The sequence below is a fragment of the Piliocolobus tephrosceles genome, chromosome 19 (genome assembly GCF_002776525.5).
Source record: "Piliocolobus tephrosceles isolate RC106 chromosome 19, ASM277652v3, whole genome shotgun sequence".
NCBI lineage: Eukaryota > Metazoa > Chordata > Mammalia > Primates > Cercopithecidae > Piliocolobus > Piliocolobus tephrosceles.
In genome coordinates, this window is record NC_045452.1 from 36,619,253 (window position 1) to 36,625,684 (window position 6,432).

Sequence of the window (6,432 nt, forward strand, 5' to 3'; positions counted from 1 at the left end):
AGGCTTGATGCAGGTAAGAGGAAAATGCATGCATAGGTATAAACAGGTCAGGAGGTTTGATGCAGGTAAGAGGAAACGCATGCATAGGTATAAACAGGGCAGGAGGCTTGATGCAGGTAAGGGGAAACAGATGCGTAGGTATAAACAGGGCAGGAGGCTTGATGCAGGTAAGGGGAAACAGATGCGTAGGTATAATCAGGGCACGAGGCTTGATGCAGGTAAGAGGAAAACACATGCGTGGATATAAACGGGGCGGCAGGCTTGATGCCGGTAAGAGGAAAACGTATGCGTGGATGTAAACGGGGCGGCAGGTTTGATGCAGGTAAGAGGAAAACGTATGTGTGGATGTAAACAGGGCGGCAGGCTTGATGCAGGTACCTGCTTCTCAGTTCTGTCCTGTGGCTACTCAGCCCTGACACTGGTCAACGCACTGAGCTCAGCCCTGCTTTTCCCCACGGTTTCTCCTCAGTGCTGACTGCAAGGGGCAGAATGAGTAAGGTACTTCCCACGGGGTCCCCTTCCTTCCCTTCCCGCGTCTCGGGCCTGTTTCCCGGAAAGCTGTTATTCCTCCCTGCTGACTAAGTATTGCCGAAAGCGTCTGAGGGAGTCCAAACTCCTCTTGGGGCTTATCGTGAGCTGGTGGAGACGAGGCGTTTCCACCCTTTACCTATCCCTTCTACTCATGGGACTTTCCCAGCAGCTCCAAGGGCAGCCAAGGCCCTGGCTAAGGTTTCTGTTCTTACCAGAAGTAAATACAAAGAAATGCTGGTAACTTGTTGAGACACAGAAAGTGTGATGAGAGTCAGATACGCTGCACCCTCCTGCCCCAGGAGGCCGGGGTGACTCCTTCCCGTCTGTGGACGTGTGGGGACACACTGTGAGAGCCCCAAGTCTTTGCTGCCAATAGCAGGTGGATGAGGAAGGGGTTGTGGGGATGTGGAAAAAGTGGAGGAAGGAAGATTTATTGAAAGCTGGTGCAAAAGGGGGAAGAGAGGCCAATGCAGACCCAACCGTGGCCTGCCTGCCGGGGCCCCTGCTCTGGCCTGGTAGCTTCCAGACGTGACAGCCCAGCCATGGTCCTGCTGGACCTTTGTGTCCTGGGAGGCTTCTCGGAGGCCTGGTCCCTGGTCCATAAGGACACATAATTTTCAAGCCATGTTTCCATTTGAGAGATGTTAATGGTGAGTGTGGCCTCCCCTCCCCTCCCCTCCCCTCCCCTCCCCTCCCCTCCCTCTGATGGAGTCTTGCTCTGTCACCCAGGCTGGAGTGCAGTGGCGCAAACCTCCACCTCCCAGGTTCAACCAATTCTCCTGCCTCAGCCTCCCAAGTAGCTGGCACTACAGGTGCCCGCCACCACGCCCGACTAAATATTATTACTTTTTAGTAGAAACGGGATTTCGCAGTGTTAGGATGGTCTCGATCTCCTGACCTAGTGATCCATCTGCTCTGGCCTCCCAAGGTGCTGGGATTACAGGTGTGAGCCACTGCACCCGGTCCCTTGTGTCTCTTTAATGAATGAATGGATTAGCATGGAAGGAGAAGTAGGGTCTATTTTTCACCTAGCTCTAGAATTTTAGTGCTCACAGGCACCCTGGAGCCAGTCTCCTTGAAAACTCTCATTTTAAATGGAGGGGAAGGGGAGCAATCACTTACCAGTTTTGAGTGATCTTCTGGGCTGATAAGACATGTTGACCTGGAGAGAGCTGGTGGCTGCACAACACTGTGAATGCCCCAAATGCCACCAACTGTATGCTTTGAAATGATTCGTTGTGTGTTATGTAAATGTCACCTCAGTTCCAAAAAAAAAAAAAAAAAAAATGCCCTTGAGACCCGGACAGTCTGCTCCCCCAGAGTCACTAGCTCCTCCTGTTGGGGTCCAGGATGTCGGTGTGGCTGCTGCTGCACCACAGGGAGCAGGGACTCCTTAAACGCACATGCCATTTTTTCTGCATCCCCACTCCAAGTTTCTTTTAGAGGCAGGCAGGGTGTGGATTTTAACAGTAACAGAATCTCCAATGCCTGCCTCATTTTAGAATTTCAAAGAGACAGAACCGTCTTGGCTATTACCAAGTTGAGGAGGAAGGGAATGGAACATTCAGGATCCAGATGCCTTCAAAGTCCATGTTCACTGTTGGCCCAGATGACGCATGACATCCACTCACCGATCTTGTTTTGGTCAAAAATGGGCCTGGCTGGTTGGGCGTGGTGGTTGACATCTGTAATCCCATCACTTTGGGAGGTTAAGGCAGGCGGATCATGAGGTCAGGAGTTTGAGATCAGCCTGGCCAACATGGTGAAATCCTGTCTCTTCTTAAAATACAAAAATTAGCTGGGTGTGGTGGCACATGCCTGTAATCCCAGCTACATGGGAGGCTGAGGGACGAGAACTGCTTGAACCCAGGAGGTGGAGGTTGCGGTGAGCTGAGATTGCACCACTGTACTCCAGCCTGGTGACAGAGCAAGACTCTGTCTCAAAAAAAAAAAAAGTGGCTGAGGGCATGTAAAAAAACATAAAGATCACAGGATGCCCAAACTTCTTATGCCAAAGGGAAGGTTAAGCCTGGAGTCTGGGTCATGCAACACTGCGTCCATATGGACAGCTGTCACTAGCAGGATGCATCAGCCAGGTCCCCACAGAAAGGTGGAGGCCACAGCCATCTCCAAGTGCCCCCACAGATCTTTCATCAGTACATTCTTTGCTGGCCTCCCACAAACAAGGACATGCCAATCGTAACTTTAGGTGTGCAATCGAAGTCCAGCTCCTAAAATGAGAGTCTGTTCCATTCCATGCTGATAATGTCCTCTACAAGCTTGTCCTCCCAGTGGCAGGCCAAAGACGAGACGAGATCAAGCGTTCCTCCACCTCCCCAGAGAAGTCTGCAAAATGGATTCTTCCTTTACCCCCTTTTCCTCTTCAAATATTTACCTTATGTGAAATGCAGATTTACTGGGTGCTAACTGAAGTCTCACAAGAATGTCACCATTCACCTTACCTCAATGTCTAAATACCAAACCTCTTGAAAGCCTCTTTAGAAAAACAGCCACAGATGTGTCTGCGGCTTGCATTTTTCCTGGACATGCCTTAAAGCTGGCAGAATAGACCTCTGTTGATTGAGATATTTGCCTCGATCGCCTCTTTCAGTTTCCAGTCCTGACCATTGTTAAGTGTGTCCCAGAGGGTGTTGGGGACCAATTCCAAAGATCAAGAAATTCTCAACTGGGAAGGGCTCCCCTGCCTTCCACCCTCCCCACTGTCCTTCGCAGCAGCCCAGGGTGCCGCCCACCCGACTGTCTCCGACGATGGCACATGCCCCTGCCCTTGCCGTCCCTGGACTTTCCCAGCTGCCTGGGATGTGCCCTGCTGTGCCCCTGCATCCCACTTGCTGCCCAGGGATGATGCTTCAGGGCAGCCTGTGACTGGCTCAGCAATGATGGACTCTCCGGGGAGGGTCAGGCCCTGGCGTCCTGCCCTGGTGCCAGAGACACTGCCTGCGTTCAGCAGCTGGAGTTAAATCCAGCTCCCAAGCGGTGTGACAGGGAACAGGCTACACTTGGCCACCGCTACGGGTGGCCCATGCCGCACATCATCCCCATGTCCGGAGCTCACAGGCCCCCTTGGGAAGGGGCCAGCAAGAAGAGCTGGCTTCAGAATGAGCAAGCAGCTCAGGACTGCATTCTCCAGAGGCCCTTGGATCTGTTCTCAGGGGCAGGGCACGTTGGAACGTATGGGACAGGGAAGCCTGCATGGTGGCAGTTAACCCAGACTCAGTGAGGGGCACCACCGGGTTACAAATGAACCATCGCTCCTCCCGACTCAGGCCCCTGGGGTCTCTAAGCCAGGCCTTCAGTTCCCGCTTCCATCCTGGATGAGGTGTCATTCTGTGGGGCCACAGGGCACGTGGCCAGTGCAGTCACCAGGCACCTGTGCCCCGAAGGGTCACGTGGGTTGAGTGCCCCACCATGGCTGTGTGGAGATTCTGAGAAGTGCTCTCTTTGCGTCTGTGGTTGGTAAGGGAAGTCCAGGGGACAATGGAGCCGGCACTGAGGGACTGGAACCTTGGCTCTTATGTGATTCTGACTCCACCACCTCCCCAGGAGGGGCCTAGGTTGTGCTCCCACTCTGGGAAGTGACCTGCCTACCGCCTGTGGTCTCTGGTGGCCCTGACAGCTGCCCCTGCCTTGGCAGCCAGTGCTACAGCCTCTTCTACTGCCCTCCAGGGACCTGGGGTGTCCTGTGCAGAGACTGTGGGTCAATGCAGAGCCTTGGGAAGGGAGGTGGCCTGGTTCATCGGAGCCCTGTGGGGGACAGCCTGGGCGCCTTGTGGGCACAGCCTGAAAGGGACAAAGTGCCATCGCACCTGCTTCTCACCTGGCCCAGCTGTGCTTTGCTGAGCTGAGACCAGAGTGGTCCTGTGGGGCCATTTAGCAGAGTGGTTTTTATGTCTGTTGAATTGAATGATAAAAAATCAGGGCTCATTTTTTTTTTTCAGTTGATAGTTTATCAAGCAACTTAGTTTTCTTGGATTTTACAAGCTGGCGATGGGAAGGCAGGCTCTGGTCTGACTGAGACGCACAGGACAGGAGCCACCACGCACCTGTACTCGCGGCAGCTCTTGGACTCTGAGGTGCGTTCACTGAAGTGAGCTTCCAGGAGTAGTTGTTCCTGCCTGCAGACGGGCTGGAGAGCTGGAGTCCCACCTGGAGCTCTTTCACTGGCCCTGTCGCCAGCTTGTGTTTCCATCATCTGGCATTTTTTGTCAACATGAATAGGAGAGTCTTACTGATGTGCACTAAGTGCACATGTGCGTGACGGGCAGAGCCACGCCTCCACACGACGGCAGGTGCACACGTGCGTGACGGGCAGAGCCACGCTTCCACATGATGGCAAGTGTGTGTGTGTCTCAGAGCTGGCTGTTTGCAGGTGGAGAAGACCCCAGCTATGCTCAAATGAGGATGTATTTTTATATTGAAATCGTGTACTTTTTTCCTTAAAAGTCATGATGAAATCTTCCATTGATGAATCAAGGTGAATTTCCGCTAAATTGCTTTAAAAAAATAGCTGTGTGTATACTCTTCATTTTAAAAAAAGGATCGAGTCTCCATTTCCAAAGGCATTCTCAGGGTTTAGTTTAGAGGGTTCAGAATGGCAAATTGCTTTTCCTTTGTGAGTTGTGGGAGATTTTCTTCTAGTACTCTAGTTCATTGAGTTGGGGAAACAGCAATGGCCACCTCAAGGCTGCTGTGCTGAACACTGGCTGGTGGCTATGGGGTGAGGAGGGTCTGCTCCGGCCCACCCGCCCTGGGCCTCTGACTAGATGAGGCCTCAGAGGGCGCAGTTCTGGAGAGGCAGGGGGCAGTGAACGCAAAGAATTTTGTTTACGGAGAAAGCCCTCTGTGCATTCGGTAATGATACTGTGCCATCTGCCTCGTCCCTCGCTTGTTCACCCCATGGATACCAGCACTGCATACCCGGAGGGAAGAGGTGCCCTGTGGCAAGCGTGGGGCTGGTGCCCGCCCTCAGAGATGGCAGCCGGCAGGGGCTCAGGGCGGCCCAGGCCACTGTGACACCAGTGGGAGAGGGCTGGACTGGTGCCTGGAGCCAGGCCAGGGAGAGGGAAAGTGGGAGGCTCCTAGGAACGTGTGTCCAGGCGGGGGGAGCACTCGGTGGGCGCCGGGAAAGGCCAGCGCTGGGAGGCTCCTAGGAACGTGTGTCCAGGCGGGGGAAGCACTCGGTGGGCGCCGGGAAAGGCCAGCGCACTGCGTGTGTGGGAAACATGCTCCATCCATTTGGTGTTTAGGGAATTTCTTTTTTAGCAGAAAGTTTTTCAATGTATAAATAACTTGCCATTAAAAAGAGAGTGAGCCAATCGGGTGGGGCGGGGCACGCAGAAGCCCCCACAGCCAGGTCTGCTGCTCCTGTGGGCTTCTCTGCAGAGCTGGGGCAGGAGGCCCCTGAGAACCGCGGGACACCCAGTGTGTTGTTTCTGACCTTTGCCCTGCTGCTGTGAGGGGTCCCCAAATGAACTCCCACAGCACTCCATCCGGAGAAAGCCCGCACCATGCACATCTGGACGGTCAGGGTTCTAAGAAGGGCGTTTGAAAGCCTGGACCCCACCATGCAGTTCCCAAGTGCAGCACCTTTCCCCACCGCCACTGGCTGTGACATCTCCTAGTCAAGGCCAAATCTTAGGATGTTCTTTAAACTGCGTGATTTAGAAAACACCCAGATGGCTGCTTATTGGGGCCTCAGCTTGGCCTTCTGTGCAAACAACGGCCCAAGACATAGTCCCCTTTTCTGCTGGAAATGGATTTTCAGTCGCAAAATCCTGAATGTGTCCAAACCTGAGAAAACCCAAAACACACCACACGATTTGGAAATTCCCCTTTGCAGCATAATGGAAATGTGAGCAGAAATCATCCCCATTCTCTGAG